The sequence below is a fragment of the Lepidochelys olivacea genome (assembly GCF_965140295.1).
Source record: "Lepidochelys olivacea isolate rLepOli2 genome assembly, chromosome: 1".
Lineage (NCBI taxonomy): Eukaryota > Metazoa > Chordata > Testudines > Cheloniidae > Lepidochelys > Lepidochelys olivacea.
Window position 1 is genome coordinate 294322928 of NC_140411.1, and position 21893 is coordinate 294344820.

The following is a 21893-nucleotide window of genomic DNA, read 5'->3' on the forward strand; positions in this document are numbered from 1 at the left end:
AATTAAAATAGAACCTCCCTTCTCAGCTTTGCAGGGAGTTCTTCTCCACTCACAAGCACTCAGCAGCCCTTGGGAATGTGGAACAACAAATACCCTTGATTTGAGGAGAAAACTGAACAAAACAAGAAGCACAATAACTCTTTTTTATATCTACATATGATAAAATGAGCAAAACCCAATCAATGTTTCAGTATTGTTCAGTATTCAGTTGTTGAGTTTCAGAACATAGTGATAAACAATCCCCCCACCCCACCTAAACCCCACTCACAGGTTAAATTAGACTCAGCGGTAGTCAGGGAGATGTCAGCGTGGGGAGGGGTTACTCTCCAACGGTCTGCTTAGTTGGAGTCATGCGCTTAAGCTGCATAAGGGCTTTTGAAAATTCAATTAGGCACCTATGTGTATCTTTAGGTACCTAAAGACCTTTGAAAACCTCTAGCCCAAAGTACAACTGATCATTTAAATTCCAGATTTATCTCTTCCATTGCAAGAACCCATGCTGTTAATATAGGCACCAGAAAGACCCCCTGGGGTGGAAGACTGTGCACAAGCCTCACTTCGCCAGGTACCCTGGACTGGCAGGCAAAGTCAAATTGTGTGGGACCATTTGGGGAAGAGGAGGAGCCACGATGGCTATTGTATATGCTGACTGACAGAATTTCTCATGGGTCCTCTGCTGACAAAAGCTCCATATGGAATTTAAAGCTACAGAACCCGTGAGGATATTTTGATCCATAAGCCTGCATGCACAGGAGTTGAATCTGGCTCAGTGTGTCTGCATTGTGAAGTTAAACATTTTTGTTATATTTTAAAGGAATTGGTCCGCTATAGATTTCCCTTGCGGGGAAGATCAGTTTTCAATTAAATGTGAATTTATTGACTGTGGGATTCACCTACTTAAGGTTCTTTGGAACACAGAATAAAAGCCTTATCAAGATAAAGCGCCAGCTAATTTATCCAAGAATTATCCATTGCTGAAATAGTTTCTTTGCAATCTTTCCCTGCATCATGGACCATTGTAGAGGATACATTTAATCCCCAGACCAAAAAAAACAGCCAATAGCTTGAGAAGATCACAATCTTGTGTTTAAAAGATGAACCTCTTTCTGATGTATAATTTACATTGATGATGTGTGTGGGGAGGGTGGGGGTATGTAAAGCTATGTATAAATTAATAGCAAGGGGTACCTTTTCATAAGGGCTCACTTCTGTTGGGGGGGAACAATTTTTTCACCAAAAATGTTTTTGTGGATGTAATTCAGAGCACAGTGGGCACAGTGTTTATTGCAGATGTAGGCGCTGTCTGCACTTGCACACATATCCAAGTAGGGGGATCATGTAATGCTACAGCACGCTTCCCATACCAAGGCCCAAGAGTCCACATAGGCTATGCTGGACAAGCGTATAATGCTGTGTACACATGTATACCTGTCTCCACGCTGCCACTTTTATGTGATGGTACTGCTGCCATTTCAGAGGCAGTATCACAGGGAGACACTCAAGGAGCCACTTTACTGTGTTTTGTTGGTATTGTCCCATCTGCACACATTTGCCAATGGCAGTTCCTGATCACATTATCCCTATGACTCAAGGACATCTGGATGCCAACAGGTAGCAGACACAGTAGTACATAGGAGTACAGTGATCACTTGGATTCGCCAAAAGAATGTCCTGTAAGGCCTCTAATGAGAGCTTGTGTCACATGATAATAATTGCAAAACATATGTATGGATGTTATGTAAGGAGTTCTGTATATACACTAAAAATTATGTTCAGCACTAGGGACTGGTCATCAGAAAGGTGAAAAACAGGTTTTCTTTCAGGCAAGTAATGTTTGTCAATCTGTCTGTCTACAGTTAAGCATAGAATGGTTCACAATGGGCCTCCATCTGTTGTCTGAGCCAAATGCTAATAAATAATTAAGAAATAGTCAGAGTACCCGTTGGAAATGTCTCAGACTCTCACTGTTATTCCCTGCAAAACATGAAGACAGACATGGAGTAATAGGGTGATCTGGTTCTGCTCCCACTCCTAGTTGTGGCACTCATGGTTATTCAGATGAGTAGGTGATTGGTAGGATCATGGATACAATTTGGGCAGAAAATTCTGACACACCAAAGATGGCTGACCTTAAAGGTCACTGACAATTCATTCAGCTCACACCATACAGATTAGGTGAATGCTGGTATTGTCATGATATGCCCTTTTGTTCACTGTTACTTCTGCATGGTACGGTGATCTCTCATTATTTTGGAAATCTGGGATGACCAGCAGTGGCTTCAGAATTCCAAATGAGGAAATAGACCTTCATGGAGCTTGATTGTGAGAGGAGCTCGCCAGGGCACTTGATTCAGGGAAGCTATATTTATAAGCTCAGACATGGGTAGACATTGTCCTGTAGAAGTTGGCTACACCAGACATCTACAGATCTTTTGCAAACCACTTTCGGTTTGGAAAGTCCACTGTTGTGGTTATGACAGGTTTGAGGAAATTAATGTGCTTTACCAACAGGTAATTTGTCATAAGAAAAGTTGCAGAAATAATAGCTGGATTTCAAAAGATGGGGTTTGAATCCGTATCCAAATACTTATATCCCAATACTTTGCCTACCACAAGAGGTTACTTTTCAATCATTCTGCAACACATAGTGGACCACAGAGGTAGATTCCTGAATACAGCACTGGTGGGATATACTGGAAAACTTAATGACAGCAGGTTGTTGAGGAGATCTGGATGGTATCTGAAGAGGGGGAAAAGGATTTTATTCCCCAGAAATGATAAAATTCTGCATTTGTTCTGTATTTTGGCATATCTGTGCCAACTGTTATTTTGGGTGACCCCGCCTACTTGCTTCTGCTTTGGCTTATGAAACCATACCCTGACCTCAATGACAGTGGAAAAATGGAATTCAGTTACAAGCTAGGTAGCTGCAGAATGGTCATGGAGTGTGCACTTGGTAGGCTGAGAGGTAATTGGCACTGCCTACACACCTGTCTGCATGCCCATGTAGCAAATGCCATTTATATAATCACTTGCTGCATAACATTTGTGAGGGTACAGGGGAGTGTTTCCATCCCGAGTGGTCTCAGGACAAGTCTGTTTTACAATTCTGTGTAGGCATCCAGATCTGACCCCTATACACACTGGTCCTGGTTCCCAGTGTGCAAGGAAATAAGGGATGTGCACACATCTCGGCATCCCAGGGATGCAGAGGGTGGCATCTGCCTGAACGGAGGGACACCTTCACAACTTACGCAGCTGCTGGAAATGTATATGAAGGAACATCGGCTCATACTTACAGGGTACATAGCTTTGTGAAAGTTTTGTTCCCCTGTAACAGAAAGTCATTTGTTCATGTGACATTACACACATTCAAAACAATTAATCCAGTGGCATTGCCCTATTGTATCACCTTGGGGTTGGGTTTGTGCTGTGGAGTGTGGTGGCTAAACTGTTATGGGGCCACTGTGCAATGTTTTTGTCTTTGCTATTCACGCTTCTTTAGCTCTGCTATTGGGAGCACTTAAACTTTAATGAGAATTATGAAGGTTTGCTTTGGGTTGGGAGTACTGCACCCACTGTGATTTTTGACTTTTTATTGTCTGCAGTGAAAAATGCAATTAGTGGCTGTTAGAGATAATCCCTGGGATAGCTGAAATTCCTAAAGGTTTCGGGAAGGGGGAGATTTGGTTCTGGCAGATGCTGTTATTGCCGGTATATTCCCTCTTTCTTTATAATTCTAATATACATATGTATACTTGGTTATTTAAAGGGCCAATTTCACAAAGCTGAAAACAATTATAAGCCAAATCAGCTGGGAGGAAAAATTTAATTAGAAAAAAGTGAATGATAATTGAGACTCATTTAAGAACACCTTACCAGATGCCCCAAAATCCACAATCAAGGAATAAGACTGTGCTGCTTAAAAAAATGACCTGGCTTAGAGGAGAAGTGAGGCAGCTATAAAAGAAACAATAAGACATAACAAATGGAATAAAGGGGAAGTTGACAGTAATGAATATAAATCAGAAGTTAGGAGTTGTAGAAAACTGATAATGGAAGCAAGGGATACAAGTAGAAATTTATGGCCAGCAGAGTTAAGGACAATCAGAAGGAGGGTTTAAAAAAAAACAGGAACTAAAATAATCTGGACAATAGTATTAGTGCATAGCTAGATAGAAATAGTAGAATGAGCAATTCTCTCTCACGTGTGTGTATGGCAAGTTTGGCATTTGCAGAGCAACATTCTTCAGAAAAGGCAGAAATGTTCAATAAATATATCTGTTATGTATTTGGGGGGGGGGAAGAGATGATATAGGCTCACCATATCATGATAACACTTTTCATTTCACTAGTATCTGTGGAGGATATTAACAGCAGCTATTTTAAAATGTCTAATTTTAAAGTCAGTAGGTCCAGATAATTTGCATCCAAGTATTTTAAAAGAGCTGGCTGAGAAGCTCGCTGGACTGTTAATGTTGATTTTCAATAAGCATAGAGCACTGGGGAAGTTCCAGAAGACTGAAAGAAAGATAATGTGCCAATGTTTAAAAAGAATAAATGGGACAACCCAGGTAATTATAGGCCTGTCAGTGTGACGTCAATCCTGGACAAGATAATAAAGTGGCTGAAGTGTGACTTGATTAATAAAAACTCAAAGGAGGTAATATGTAAAAATCAACATAGGTTTATGGAAAATAGATCTCATCAAATTAATGTCATACTTTTTATTAATGAGATTACAAGTTGGTCAATAAAGGAAGTGTTGTGCCTTCTGTGAGGTGTTTGATTTGGTACCACATGACATTTTAAATAAAAAAACCTAGAGCAACTGTAATGGGGTACACGCACCTCTTATGAGCACCCTCTTGGCTGAGTGCATGCCCCTTCACTTTCTCTCTGCTTTCTGGTGAGTCTTCAGCAACCCAGCACACCGGCCAAGTCACAGACTGTCTACATGTGAGATAAAGCAAACCCCTTCCAACCGCTGCTTCCTGCAGCTCCCATTGGCCATGCCTGCAGATGGTCAATCTCAGCAAAATGTCTCACGGCCCACAATCAGATTAGCCTGATGGGCTGCATGCAAGCAGCCATCCACCACAAACCTTTAAATAAACAGTCACTGCTACAATTCCCCAGGTCACTTCCCCACAGCCTCAGTACATTCTTCACCCTTGTCCTCATTGAATCCCAGCAGCCAGCCCAGAGCTCCTTCACATTCCCACTGGCCTCTGCCAGCACTACTCTGTCCAAGGTCCTGTAGCTCCCTCAGCAAGTCATCCACTCTCTTCCAGCTCTAACAAGGAACTGACCTCACTCTGGCCCTGCAGCTCTTCTTATACTAGTCTGCTGGGCCCTGGTTGGTTGCTCCCTGCAACCCCTTTCTGATTGACTGTATCCCATACAGCCACTCTAGGCAGCTTGGAGGACCCTCTCCATTGCCCTTTTCTGGGGTGGGGTGTGTGGCCAGGCCATAAAGACTCCAGCAGGAGGCCTCAGGGGGACTCCAGCAGGGGGCCCATCACAACAATATAAAATTAACATGGCACACATTAAATGGGTAAAAACTGGTGAGCTAATAGGTTTCAAAATGTAATTGTAAATGAGGAATTGTTCTCAAGTGGGAGTGTTTCAAGTGGGGTCCAACAGGGATCAGTTCTTGGCCCTATGCTATTTAACATTTTATCAATGACCTGGAAGAAAACATAAAATCTTCACTGATAAAGTTTACAGCTGACACAAAAACTGGGAGAGATGTAAATAATGAAGAGGACAGGTCACTGATCCAGAGTGATCTAGATCAGTTGGTAAACTGGGATCAAGCAAACAATATGCACTTTAATATGGGTAAATATAAATGTATACATCTAGGAACAAAGAATTTAGACCTTGATTACAGGATTGGGGACTCTATCCTGGGAAGCAGTGATTCTGAAAAATATTTAGGCCTTGTGGTGGATAATCACTTGAAAATGAGTGTGACACTGTGGCCAAAGGAGCGACTGTGATCCTGAGATGCATAAACAGGGGAATCTCAAGTAGGAGTACAGAGATAATTTTACTTCTATATTTGGTACTTGTCCGACTGCTGCTGAAATACTGTGTCCAGTTCTAGTGCCAATAATTAAAGAAAAATGTTGATAAATTGGAGAGAGTTCAGAGAAGAGTCATGAAAACAATTAAAGGATTATAAAACCTGCCCTATAGTGATAGACTCAAAGAGCTCAATCTATTTAGTTTAACAAAGAGAATATTGAGGGAAGATCAGATTGCAATCTATAAGTATGTACATGGGCAACAAATATTTAACAGTGGGCTCTTCAATCTAGCAAAGAAAGGTAGAACACAATCCAATGTCTGGAAGCTGAAGCTAGACAAATTCAGACTGGAAATAAAGTGTACATTTTTAATGATGAGAGTAATTAACCCTGAGAACAATTTACCAAGGGTCTTACTTGACAATTTTTAAAATCAATATTGGATGTTTTTCTAAAAGATATTCTGTAGAAATTGTTTTGGGGAAGTCCTATTGTCTGTGTTATAGAAGAGGTTGGACTAGATGATAACAATTGTCCCTTCTACCCTTAGAATCTCTGAATTGTTCTTAGGTTTTGATTTTCATCAAATGTAATAAAACTCCAAAGACACTGAGGAGAAAAGGGGTCATGCTTTTGTGTGTTTTAGACATCTGCAACGTAGAAAAATAGTTGTGCTTTTTAAAGAATATAATACCATACACTGAACTTTCCCAATCACTCCTGTGTATCCTTATAAGTTAAGATATTTCTGAACCTTGAGGGGAAGAATCAAAAACATTTTCACTATTATGGCACCAGATTTTATACATTCCATTGCATGAGGTAGGAAGTTTGTGGCCCGTTCAGGAACAAAAAAACCACCTTCAGTTCATCATTAGGAAGAAGGACCTACACACAGGCAAACAAAGCATACCATTTTACTAAAAGTATGAGGAGATGGTTTAATAGAAATAACTTAATGTATTGTTCATGAATATGTTCACAACAGTTTTATGAAAGTGACGGTTTATAATCAGGAATGCTGCCAACAGTTTAATGTCTTTCCACCCATCTCCTTCCTCTCCTAACCAGAAGGGGTTAAAAATAGGGGAAATGGCTCTCAGGCTATGGCTTAAACAGTGCAGCTGCACCAGTACGGCTAATGCAGATGTGCTAAGCCACCAGGAGAGAGCTCTCCCATCGACTTAATTACTCCAGCCCCCGCAAGCATTAGTACCTATGTTGGCAGGAGAAGCTCTCCTGCCAACATAGCGCTATGTATCCCTGAGTGACATAACTTATACCCACTAAAGCTGTAGTGTACACATAGGCTCAGTGAGAAGCAGAGATGTCTCCCGTGCTGGGTGTAAGTGGTCAATACATGGTGGTGTTCCAGTACTCCTGAAGGCTCATGTTCTCCTCCTAGTCTGTCAGGAAGTCTCACTGTAACAGGATGCTCCAGCTCGGCAGCACCCTGAGCAGCAGTCAGAGGAGGAGATGGTGACTGATTGGCTGGTTCTGGGGCCTCAGCAGCAGGCAGGTGCCACACTCTTTTGACCACCAGTTCAATGAGACTCTCCATTAGGGAATACTCCCATTCCTGAAGTTTTGCCTCTGTGTCCATGAACCGGTTCATAAGCATCTGCTCCTACTGAGGAAACCACTTCTCCCGTGCCCCGAGGAATTCAAATTGCTCCTGGTTTCTCTTGTACATCCCTATGAGCAGCTCTTCCAAGGTCTTTCTCCGTCTGCCTCTGCTGTCTTTGGGGGGCTGCTCCAGACCTCTTGGTGGCATGGTTTCACTCATGGGACCTAGGAATTTAGCTGTCTCACTATTCTTGATTCCCAGACAACTTTTGCAGCCCATGAGGAATGAGCAGAGGCTAGTAATGACAAGAAAACTGTATTAATGTTTTTAACAACTTAAAATGTTCATAATGTCTCAGCATGGGTGGGAGGGGTGGGATAATTTCTTCTAGGGGCTAGGTTATCAATTTACAGTTTTGTCCCTTAAGGCTGGCCTACAACTAGGAGAAAATTGAAAACTGCTAAGTACAACAGTGGAAAATAAAAGTGGCTTTCCAGTCTCGTGGAGGGGATCCAGCAATCTGTGCCACAGAGATGTTTCTGCTAATGGTCTCCCCTCTACATATTGCTGAATAGAAGGGTTTGGTCACTTTTGAAGGCTGGACCAAGCAGATTGTACTGCTGGTGAAAATTAAGAAATATCTGGAGGTTCTGCTGCAACAGCAATTTGCTGAAATACACTTACAGGGGTGGGAGGCAAATCAATTGAAAATTATCCTCAAATTCAGCTATCAGAAGGAAATTTCATACAAAATGAGATCTGAACTCTGAACCACCACCCTCATTTTCCCCCTCCCTCATTTGCCCCTGAAAATCCTGGCCCTGTGCCTTCCTAACAGTGAAGAGGACAGATAAAAAAAGAGAAACGCTGCAACTTCCTTGGGTTTTCTGAAGATTCAGCTGAGCACCACAACCCCTTGCCTCAGACAACAGACACTGAACAGAAACTGTAATCTTGCATGGGAGAAAAAAACAGCTGTAACTAACTTTTCCTTACACAACCAAGTTTTCTACAACTTTGTTCTTTCCTTTCTCCAACTGGGACCTTTCCAGACCCTTCCTCCCTGATCCCCCATGGCCCTGGGACCATTACTCCCTGACTGCTGGCTGAGAAATACACACACACAGGGGCACAATGATTTTGCCTTTATAATGTGTTTGGGAAAATAGCTCTGAAAGCCAAATGCATATTTGTGATTGATTTCACTGGAAATCAATATAATCATTGATTTAGAACACTGTCTCACTTGAGGACTATTTCGGGATGGCACAGAGTGAGGACTGGATGGAAGAGGAAAGTTGTAGGATTTGGTAAAGGCATGGAGTGGGACAATGCTGTGGCTTCAGCACTGCAGTTCAAACACACAGAGACAGAGCAATGCTTGGCATATTATCCAGGGAGCAAAAGTCAGTCTCACAGTACTTCGAATGCTTTTGATCTTAAAATCAGGAATTTAGCACCCTCCAAGACCTTTTTCACACAGTTTATCCAGAACACCTTGTCCAGTTCTGAGACAACTCTTCATCCAGCTCTCTGAGATCCAAAAAAACCTCACTTTGGTTCCAGCTCGTCACTCAGGTTACTTTGTTAGGCATGGAACAACTCTTTGCTCACACTGGCCAGGCCCAGATGCCAGGGGTATAGGTACAGGGTGATACTATAATTCACACGCCACACACTTTATATACATCTTTCCTAGCTACTAATGTCTATACTTCTTGCATGTACAGACCAATCACTTTGCAGATTGTGTAAGGCAACCATACCAGTTCAGGATATTTCTGCCTACTTTGTTTAGTATAAACATACTCACAATAGTTAGTTTAATTAGTTTCTGCCTCCCTTATTTTCTGTATTAACCTATTCACAATAGTTTCAGCAGTTACTTGTTCGGGCTTGTTCAGCAGTTACAACATGTCTTGTCTTAACTTGGCCCTGCCCGTGTCAGTTAAGCCAGCCCTACACAGAGCAAGAGGGGATATTGGAAGGGACATGCAGCATCCATTGTATCTTACCAGCCTTGGGTTCTGGTCTGGCCTGGGCTTGGGGGTCTTCCTTGTGTTCACTGGGGGGCTTCCTCAACCAGTTCCTCTGGGTAGAGGTGCAGAATCACATGCTCCTTATCTGCCAGGGCTTGTGGGGCATCAAGGTTTATATTCTCAGAGATTATTTTCCAGAAATCCCCACGCTGCCCCCCACACTGCCCCCCATTTGGGGGTCTGGGCTTCAGCTGTGGGGTGAGTGGTCTCAAGGCTTTATCCCCATGGGAGGGCACTGGGGCTCGGGGGTCTACCCTGCAGGGGGGGCAGGCACTGGGGCTCAGGCCTTCAGCCCCGTGAGAGGTGCTGGGGCTCACGCAGATTTGAAAATATTTACTGGAGCTCTGTTCCGGATGGCCCTGGCAGAAATTATGCCCTGCTGCCTCCTTGTCCTGACATGCATCAGCATGCCACTGGACAATGAGGTTGGTGGGATTCAGGAGGGGTCATGAGCCACTTCAGGCTCTGTAGTGAGAGCGCTTGACAGCACCTGGCCAAGCTCTTCATAGAAGGGGCGTGTATGATGAGCCTTCCTGGAGCAACTGTTATTTCAGTCATTACCTTCCTATAAAGGAACCACAAGTGCTTGATGCTTTCTCAGGACTGTGCGGGTGTCTGCTGAATGCCCACCTGCTCCAACCTCTGTGAAATTTCCTGATAGAAGTGAACATTCCTGCCACTCCAGGAGAACAGTGTTCTCTGACCACACATTGTTCAGCACCCACATGTAGTTGGTGCACCAGGTGGCTGCTCTTGGAGCAGGATCCACGTTCACTTGTACTGATCTGTAAACAGTGCAACAAAAGCTGTCCTGATGTGGTCAGCACACTTCACTAGTACCAATGACAACAGGACCCTTTACAGAATGGGTAAGGGTCAGGAAGAAAAGGGTCAGTGCATTGTGGGAAGGGGGAGAGGAGGAAATGAGACCTTGTACATACCCTTGGTCCTATCCATGCTGTAAACTGCCATGGTTACTTACCCAAGGCATGTACTTACCCACACTTCTCAGGCGTGCTACCTTCCTCGCCCTTTACTCTCCTTCCGACTTGTATTTCTAGAGGTTTAAGTGTGAACAATAGGGGGTTTATAGCTCAAGCCCATGAATGGACATGTATATAGTCATTAATGTAGATATACTCATAAAGATTACTATATCTAGTGCTATATTTTCCATTTCAAATCTAGGGGATATCTCTGAAACTCAAATCTGAATTTTCAAACATGTTAATGATTCTGGATACTCAATTTGACATGCCTTCTGGGGGGAGGGACTAGTTTTCAAAGGGTAGGAGCTCAGCACTTTCTGAAAGTCAAGCCTCATTAAGGTACCCAAAATCATTAATGACATATGGGGAAATGACCCCATTGAAGTCAATGGCAAAGCTCCAGTTTGCATAATGTTTGGAATAAACTTATAAGGTCCACCCAGCTCTTATAAACTGCCTGATTTATGCCCACAATCAGTGTTTAGAAGGACAAGTACACAGAGCTGTACCCACAGTTCAATTGCAGTTGCAACAATGTGGGTCAAACTCTTGCAGGAGCAAACTGTGCACACATGGAATTTATCATCAGTCAGACAATAATATGAATTTTTTTTTATAATGAGGTGCTTTCTGACTTTCACAGACGTGTTTAACTGGTGTATTCCTTTAATCACCTTTCACTCGACTAACACCTCAATCATCCTTAAGCAGCTCCATCTTCTCTTCCCAATGTAACATGTGAGATTAAATAGAATAATTTATTTTCAAGTAGAGCTGCAGAGTAAACCTTTGAAGGGTTTTGTCGACTTAAAGGTCAAATCTCCAAATCTCGGAAGAAATTTTGATGTAATGAAGATGGGAACTCTCAACCCCAAATTCAAAACTTAATCAAAAAGCAAAAAACACCACAATCGGGAAAACGTTATGTAGTGTCTGGCTTTCATTTTTATAGATAACAAATATAATCTCCATAGAGTCTCCGTATATAGAAAAGATGTCAATACACAAAAGAGCTACGCGCTAATACAATCAAAATGGATACAATTCAGTATGCATAATAACTTCAAAATCAATGCCTATATTTCCAGGATTACATATATATAAAGCATAACATAGGCCATAAACGACAGTAGTTTGTTTCCTGGCTTGCGCAACCTCCCTTGCATTTTTAAATCAAACGTTCAGAAAATGCTAGTTCAGATTTCACTGCCTTTACTGTTAATTCCATTATAAACTGTCCACTCTGGGCCCAGTTCTCCCCTCCAGTTTTACACTGGTTAATTCAGCTGAAATCACTGGAGTTACACTAGAGTAATGCAGTGGTGAATGGGGCTCTTTTAGTGGCATTTAATTTATTTTACAGATAGGGTGAACTGCTCAGCCAACAGACAAGCTCAAATACATGAAATTAGCGCCACTTGCCTGGTAAGTTCTATTTTTGCTGGGAACCTGACTTCAACCCTGAAATTCCTTTAGTGAAGAGGGAAGTTGGAGACAACATGAACATTTTCCCCTCAATGTCAAAAAGCATCAATGTCAAAAAGAAATATACCTATATCTAATCTATATCTATATCTCTATCAATCTTGTAAACAGTGGAAATGAGTGAGTTTCTGACATGAAGGATCATGCTGTGAATAAGATCAATCTGTCTTGATTCGTGGCCTTTATAATGGGCATTTTGCTTCTGAAAGGGAAGGGCATGAAGTGATCTACAGATAAGCTAGTTGCTTGGTCATAGAGAGAGCTCTATTTAGAAGGAAATGAGCAATACGGAGTGAGCCCCTGGTCTCTAAAACTACAATGTATTTACTTTAATTTTACCTTGTGAGCATCAAAAGGAAATAAGGAGCAATGCAGCCAATGCAAAGTGATTTATTTCATCGGTCTCTAAACAAGAATTAAAGAGAGAAGGGAAGCTCTTGTAAGTGGTACTTTTCAAAACACTGAGATATTATTTTGCCCTTGAACATTTCAGGGGAAGTACTTAAGCCTTGATTTTTGTTCCTTGAAGATTTTTTGCCTAATTCACTGAGGTACTGGGCAGCCATAAATGCTACTTATATCTAAGAGAGTTAAGGGAATACACCATATTGCAAGAAATGTGACTTTGGTTCAGGTTCATCGTGGATGGGGTGGGGGGAGAATTATAGTTTTGTGTCTAGGTGAAAATCCACTAAAACATTTTAGGTTAGATACACAGGGCCAAGTTCTGTCCTCAGAGGTGCTGGCACAGGTCTCATTGAAGTGTCTCCGCTTGGTGAACATGCGTATATAAGGGCAGAATTTGGTCAACACTCTCTATTACCTTTCCTCTCAAAGATTCTCCAAACTGAATCCACTTTCAGGGGTGCAACCATGTAAAAATCCTGGGAGGAGGAGCAGGAGAACAGGAGAAGCAAAATGAAAGAGAATGGTAAAACATTCAAAACCAAATCCTAACAAAGTCAGCCTTTTTACGTGACTTTCTCAGTATTTAATTAAGCATGTGCCTTACTTTAAGTACATGAGTATTCCCTTTGATGTCATTGGGACTACTACTCATGTTTAAATATCCTTGCTGAAACAGGGCCTAATAGATCTACTTGTCAATGGGAAGTTATGCTGTATTCTGTTTCTCTCTCTCTCTCTCACACACACACACACACTCCAAAATATAAAGAAATGTACACCATGCTATTGGACCTCAAATAGACACACACTCTATCAATGCTATCTGACAGTATTAGAGCAGGTTGGGAGATATCTAGTCAACTATACCATTGAATGAATGCATAAGGCTTAGGTAATTTCTTTTTCATCAACTGGTTGATTACGTTGTTTTTAAAATGCATGTATAAAATAATATTAGAAGTGTACTGTACGAGAAATGCACCAGACAGCAACAATAATGTCAGGTTTTACAGCATGACTTAGCCCTGTGGAGTGGCTAAGTATTTAATCAGATTAGGTATCCAACATCCCAGACTGATATATTCTGAGTCATCCCTAGCAAACCTGGCACCACCAGGGTTATTTCTGTGGGACAGAGGGTTGATTATTTGTTTTTTAATGTTTATGTAAATTTTCTGTATAGAAAGTCATCCACAGCCTGATTAGCTCATAATTCAATGGTTCTCTTAACTGTACCTTTTTACTTCCAGGTCACCTTTCAACCAGTCTGTAATTATTATTGAGCATTTGCACTGTGGTGGAGCCTAAAAGCCACAACCAGCTGGGCTCCATTATGCTGGGCACTGTACAAATATATAATAAATGCCCCACCAACCATGTGTGCTTTTTCCATGCTCTTTCAATTTTCCCCTCTTTTCCCAGTGCCTTTCTCTCCCTCCCTTCGGTCTGCCCTCTGCTTTCCACTTCATCCCACCTCCCTTTCATTCTCCTTTCCCTCGCTTTTACTCAGCACCCACCTCTTTTACTTTTGCCTTACCTCGCCCCCATTTCTAAGTCCATGTTCCTCTCTAGTCTAATCACTCAAACCTTTCCTCTCTACTTCCCTTATTTCGTTTCCCCAGAACTAACCCCCTAACTTGGTCTGCTTCCCTTCCTCACCCTCTAGGAACTCATTTTATTCAGCCACCATGATCACCCTCCAACCTCTCTCCAATAGGATCCCTCCAACACACCTGAAATCTCTTTTCTCTGATTCCCTCTCCACAGGGAATATCCATTACCCCAACTCCTGCAATACTGTAGTAATAACTACAACAACATGGGGCCACACTGTACTTTCTCCAGGATTCCCATGGGACATAATGCCCCACCTAGCCACCACCTATCCTCTCAAGTACTCAAGCTCTCTCCAGAAAATTTCACAGGGGTTATTGCAAGGGAGATAGCACATCTCCTTTTTGCATGAAATGGTTCTCTGTGTTGATCTAGGGTGATAATCTGGGTCAAAAACAGCATATCATATAACACTTAGCAGGGTTGGGGAGGAAAAAATATGTTCAGGTTTGTAGCCTAAAAAAAACCAAAGCCATTCTGACATTTTTCTAGACCACACGGTTTTTATTTTAGTCATTTCTGAGTGATGGAGCGGTGAACTGTTTTGTGGATTATTTAATGTATTTAGAATGTGGAAAACATTCCTCACAGGATTGTGACAATTTTAAAGACTGGTCAAATTTTAGGACCTACACCACTTTAAAGTGTCATTTCAAGTGATAGTATTATGAAACATGCTTTTAAAGTGCTAGATATGGGGAAAGTAAGAGAGTTCAAGCTAAGGGCTGCCACTTTTCTAAAACTGGAAAACATCAGAACCCAGAGAGCTTCAGCTTGGCTTTTTTATTTCACCAGGGAGTCAGTTCAGATCTCTTCAAGCTGCCACAGAACTTTGCTATTTATCAGCCACCTTAGACAACCTGTGCTATCACATGGACTTTCCAAAGCTCCTTGACAGAAAAAAAAAGATGAAGATGTATTTAAATGCTGATGTCAAACACCTTAGTCTGGGTACACAGACAGTGAGTTAGATTACGTTCCCAAAACACAGCCCATAGTAACTGGGGTGAAGGGAGGAGCAAGTGGCTGTACCGAGTCATGAGCAGCACCAGAAAAAAAATGTGGTTTAAGGAGCCACAATTTCCACCCTGCAAATTGTTTTCCTTCCTGAACCTCAAAAACTGTTGGATCACATATGGTTAGAGAGTTAAATTAGCTTTCTATTTGTCCAAATTAGCCCACCCATGCCTATTCCCAACCTACAAACCTGTGGTTAATGTCTACCTAAATAATATGATTACCCAAGAAGGCCAAAATCAAACAAGTGTGCAGCATTGCTTGATCTTTGGAGTTCACTCTCCACATTTTAATTTAGCAGTATAGGTCAGGTTAGCTGGAGGAGCCATTAGAGAGAAAGTTAAAATTACATCAGAATTGAGAAATCTTTTATGTCTCCTCTAATTTTCATTTGGAAGATATTCATGCTACAGCTGCCTACCCAGTTTATCCTTTCAAGACAGATCTTGCAAAAAGTAACATTAAATGTACTGCCAAACTGAGAGACACATTAGATGACTGTGGGACAGATTGTGGAATGAAAGGTAATTTTACTCATATCCCAAAGCACAGAGTATTGGTCAAGGAACTTAAATTTCTTCACTGGTTATTACAAAAGTTATATTATCAAAGAAGCCCCTTTGGGGACTCCTGGTAAAGAGATCTATCCACCCCTTAGAACAAAATTGATTTCACACCATCTAGTACTATCAAAGTGTGTCTTGGTAGACTGATGAAAGAGGAAACCATGATGTGATCTTGTGCTTGAGGAGATATATATGGGATACTCTCATAATGGAAAGCATTACAGATGACCTAAGACCAGAGGATAGTTGTCTCTTCCAAATATAGTGACTGCTCTAAGACGAGAATGGGGAAATATAGCAATTTTGTTTGGTGGTAAAATAGATACAGTCTTCAGCCTTAGTATTTGTAATAGATGGATTTAAAAAAAGAATTTCAGCTAGGCAAAGACTCAAAATTAATAGCTATTTTTGTTTTATGTACATTAGAAGCAGGAAGTCTGCTAAACAACCAGTGGGGCCACTGGATGATAGAGATGCTAAAGGAGCACTCAAGAACCATAATGCCATCGGGAGAAACAAAATGAATTTTTTGCACCAGTCTTCATGGCTAACAATGGAGGGAGATTCCCTTGCCTGAGCCATTCTTTTTAAGTGACAAATCTGAGGAATGGACCCAGATTGAGGTGTCATTAGAGGAGGTTTTGGAACAAATTGATAAACAGTAATAAGTCACCAGGACCAGATGGTATTCACCCAAGAGTTCTGAAGGAACTCAAATGTGACATTGCAGAAACTACTAACTGTGGTTTGTAACCTATCATTTAAATCAGCTTCTGTGGAAAATGACTGGAGGATAGCTCCACTTTTTATAAAGGGCTCCAGAGGTGATCCCATCAATTTCAGGCCAGTAAGCCTGACTTCAGTACTGGGCAAACTGGTTGAAACTATAGTGAAGAACAGAATGGTCAGACACATAGACAAACATAATTTGTTGGGGAAGAGCCAACATGGTTTATGTAAAGGGAAATCACACCTCACCAATCTACTAGAATTCTCTGAGGGGGTCAACAAGCATGTGGACAAGAGAGATCCAGTGATATACTGTACTTAGATTTTCAGAAAGCCTTTGATAAATTCCCTCAACAAAGGCTCTTAAACAAAGTAAGCTGTTGTGGGATAAGAGATTAGGTCCTCTCATGGATCAGTAACTGGTTAAAACATAGCAAACAATGGGTAGGACTAAATGGTCAGTTTTCAGAATGGAGAGGGTTAAATAGTGGCGTCCCCCAGGGGTCTGTACTGGGACCAGTTCTATTCAACATATTCATAAATGATATGGAAAGGGGGGTAAACAGTGAGGTGGCAACATTTGCAGATGATACAAAACTACTCAAGATAGTTAAGCCCAAAGCAGATTGCAGAGAGTTACAAAGGGATCTCACAAACCTGAGTGACTGGGTAACAAAATGGCAGATAAAATTCAATGTTGATAAATTCAAAATAATGCACATTGGAAAAGATAATACCAACTATACATATAAAATGAGGGGTCTAAATTAGCTGTTACCACTCAAGAACGAGATCTTGGAGTCACTGTGCTTAGTTCTCTGAAAACATCCACTCAATGTGCAGTGGCAGTCAAAAAAGCTAAAAGAATGTTGGGAATCATTAAGAAAGGGATAGATAATAAGACAGAAAATATCATATTGCCTATATATAAATCTATGGCAGTCCCACACCTTGAATACTGCTTGCAGATGTGGTTGCCCCATTTCAAAAAAGATATATTGGAATTAGAAAAGTTTCAGAAAGGGGCAACAAAAATGATTAGGAGTATGGAACAGCTTCCATATGAGATTAATGAGACTGGGACTTTTCAGCTTGGAAAAGAGACGCCTAAGAGGGGATATGATTGAGGTCTATAAAATCATGATTGGTGTGGAGGAAATAAATAAGGAAGTTTTACTTACTCCTTCTCATAACACAAGAACTAGGGGTCACCAAATAAAATTAATAGGCAAACAAACAAAACAAACAAAAGGAAGTATTTCTTCACACAATGCACAGTCAGTCTGTGGAATTCTTTGCCAGAGGATGTTGTGAAGGCCAAGACTATAACAAGGTTTAAAAAAGAACTAGATAAATTCATGGAGCATAGGTCCATCAATGGCAATTAGCCAGGATGGGCAGGGAAGGTGTCCCTAACCTCATTTTTCCAGAAGCTGGGAATGAGTGACAGGGGATGGATCATTTTATGATTACCTGTTCTGTTCATTCCCTCTGGGGCAACCTGGCATTGGCCACTATTGGAAGACAGGATACTGGGCTAGATGGACCTTTGGTCTGACCCAGTATAGCCATTCTCATGTTCTTATGTTCACAATTATACATGTGTGAATATATCTGTAGAGATATGTGAGAGAGCAAAGGGAGTCAGAAGCAGGGAGGGAGCTGCCTGCAAGACACTTGGAGGGTCTTGCTAAATCACCCAACCAGAGATGCCTGGGGCAGGGAAGGAACCTCAAGCCTCTGTTCCTTATAAGAAAGCTGAAGCTGTTTGGGTGGAGGCATAGGGAAAGGGACTGTCTCTGAGAAGGGAGTCAATTTGCACAAGGAAGCTGTGCAGTGATAAGGAGGCTATGTGAGGGAAACCTTTTTCTACTGCCCAAAGCTCTGAGGTATGAGTCATGGCCTGAAACAGATTTTTTTGGTGCCTTTAAGTAATTAGGGAACTTCTTTTTTTGTTTGTGCTTGCTTTTTGGAACTTTTTAAACAAAGAAACCAGACCCCAGGAAAGGCTGTGATTGAAGGAGAAAGACTGCATGAGGTTTGTTTAATGGGTTCTGAAGAAGGCGAAATGGGCAGAACACTGCAGAGGCACCCTTGGCCAGAAGGGGGTGCTCAGGTGGCAGTAACTCTGTTACGTGATGGGTTGTTTCTCATCTTTGAGGTGGTGGTAAAAATGGACTTAAACTTGTCCCCCCCCCCCCGCGCCCCAAAAGCAATGTATCCATTTTCCTACTATTGGAAATTGTAATGTGAAAAGAGAGCCTTATAATTTAGAAGTGACCTTATGGTCATAAGTAAACTATTCACACAATGCAGCTTTAACTCCATAATTCTGAATGTACAATTATCATACAGAAAAATAAAGGAGATTTGAGGTGGGAAAGATTTAATTTGATGCATACCCCCTCCATTATGTGATTATGACCTATTTTCCAGATTTTGTCCAAACTATTTTTAAAAAAATCAAGCATGTCTGGGATAGTAAAATGACCCCCCCTTCAGACAGGATCATTTTTATAACTCCAGATTCAACTAACATTCAAGGAAATGACTCAACCAACATTATACTTCAGATATTGTTCCACTACATTAGATTTTAACTAAGGAATTATCCATGATACTCAGCCTAATATTTCCTTTTCTTAATTCTATTGTAGATAATCCTACTAATAAATAGCAAAAAATGTATTTTTTTAAACGTATGGAATACTTTTCATTGACATTATTTCAGGTTGTTCTTTATAAAAATAATTATATCTGTTATAGGCAAAGCTGTCAACGCTGCCTATTGTTAAGTTGCCCAACACATCCCATTATAGGACACTGATCACTGTTGCTTATAGCTTTGCAAAAAAAAAATGGATTGAAATTTTTTTCTTTGTAGTTTCAGAGAAAAGGGGTCGGCTGTTTCTGAGTGCAAGGTTGGGGGGGGGGGGATAAACTGTTTGCATAGGTGCTGGAAGCAGGCATGCTGGTGGTGCAGCCGCACCTCCTGGCTTGGAGAGGTTTACATTATATACAGGCTTTACAGTTTGGTTCAATGGCTCTCTCAGCACCACTACCATAAAAGTTGTTCCAGCACCTCTGATTGTTTGATACTGCAACCTTAATGCTTGTATGCAGTGTGTTATTGCAGCTGTGTTGGTACTAGGATATTAGAGAGACAAGGTAGGTGAGGTAATGTCTTTTATTGGACCAAGTTCTGTTGGTGAGAGAGACAAGCTATCAAGCTATGCAGAGCTCTTCTTTAGGTCTGGTAAAGGTACTCCGAGTGTCACATCTAAATACAAGATTGAACAGCATAAGTAGTTAGCACGTATTTTAAGAGACCATTCAAGGTGAAGTGGCCGGTTAATCCTCTTGGAGTCATAGGACAAAGAGAGAGATTAGGCATTACAGATTGCTGTAATCAGACATAAATGCAGTATCTTTTTTAAGACCATGTCATAAATATAAAGGGAAGGGTAAACCCCTTTGAAATTCCTCCTGGCCAGGGGAAAGCTCCTCTCACCTGTAAAGGGTTAAGAAGCTAAAGGTAACCTCGCTGGCACCTGACCAAAATGACCAATGAGGAGACAAGATACTTTCAAAAGCTGGGAGGAGGGAGAGAAACAAAGGGTCTGCGTGTCTGTCTATATGTTAAAAAAAGAAAAGGAGGACTTGTGGCACCTTAGAGACTAACCAATTTATTAGAGCATAAGCTTTCGTGATTGTTGTTTCTGCCAGGGATAGACCAGGAATGGAGTCTTAGAACTTTTAGTAAGTAATCTAGCTAGGTATGTGTTAGATTATGATTTCTTTAAATGATTGAGGAAAGAATTGTGCTGAATAGAATAACTATTTCTGTCTGTGTATCTTTTTTGTAACTTAAGGTTTTGCCTAGAGGAGTTCTCTGTGTTTTAAATCTAATTACCCTCTAAGGTATCTACCATCCTGATTTTACAGGGGGAATTTCTTTATTTCTATTTACTTCTATTTCTATTAAAAGTCTTCTTGTAAGAAAACTGAATGCTTTTTTCATTGTTCTCAGATCCAAGGGTTTGGGTCTGTGGTCACCTATGCAAATTGGTGAGGCTTTTTATCCAACATTTCCCTGGAAAGGGGGGTGCAAGTGTTGGGAGGATTGTTCATTGTTCTTAAGATCCAAGGGTCTGGGTCTGTAGTCACCTAGGCAAATTGGTGAGGCTTTTTACCAAACCTTGTCCAGAAAGTGGGGTGCAAGGTTTTGGGAAGTATTTTGGGGGAAAAGACATTTCCAAACAGCTCTTCCCCAGTAACCAGTATTAGTTTGGTGGCGGTAGCGGCCAATCCAAGGACAAAGGGTGGAATATTTTGTACCTTGGGGAAGTTTTGACCTAAGCTGGTAAAGATAAGGTTAGGAGGTTTTTCATGCAGGTCCCCACATCTGTACCCTAGAGTTCAGAGTGGGGGAGGAACCTTGACAGACCATGATTTTTAATATCTAGCAAAGTTATGAATTTAAGCTCTGAGGCTTGTCTTTTGAAAATGTTGTGCAGGTTTCATTTGAGGATGAGGACTGGTAGGACGGATTTAGAGTGATTGCTTTGTGAAGAGTGTTCACCCATAGGGGATAGGGTGTTTTTGTCTTTTATCATTTGCCTGGGTTCATTTGAGAGCGTACTGACTGTCTGATTGTTGTTGGGACATCTAGCACACTAAATGAGGCACGTTGCATGTTGTGATAGGCATGTGTTGGAGCCATGGATCTTGAAAGGTGTGTTGTGGGGGGTGTTGATCATTGTAGCAGTGGAGATATGTGTCTGTAGGTTTTGCATCTGTTGTTCTGGCAGGGTCTGGGGCTGACTTGAGCTGGTGTGTTCTGGTCTGTGGGGAGCTTGCTTCTGATGACCTTGGAAAGAGTGGGCCTGTTTGAAGGCCAGAAGAGGAGGTTCAGGAAATATTTCTTTCAGGACTCATCCCCATCAAGTATGAGTTGTAGCTGTTTGACAATTCCCTGTATAGGTTCCAGTGTAGGGTAGTAGGTGACACCTAGCGAGTGTGTGTGGCCAGAGGCATTTTTATTTCTGTATTAATGCAGGTTCTCTTGAGGTATCTCAGTGGCCTGTTCCATGATGCAATCTGTGGAGCTCGAAAGCTTGTCTCTCTCACCAACAGAGATTAGTCCAATAAAATATATTACCTCACCTGCCTTGTCCCTCCAACCTTGATGTTACTTTAGCATAATTATTTGTAATATTATATATAAAAATGTGTGAGATGGAGCACATAGTATAATTGCCTAGAAATCACTTGTACAAGGTGAATTCAATAAAATAATATGAATAATTTATTATTATTTAATAATATAAACACAGAATTTAAATTTGATAGTCTTACTGATCTTTTTGTACCTTAATATTAATATTTCTAAGGAACGTGAAGGATTCTTAATATATAAAATATTAATACATCAACCTAAA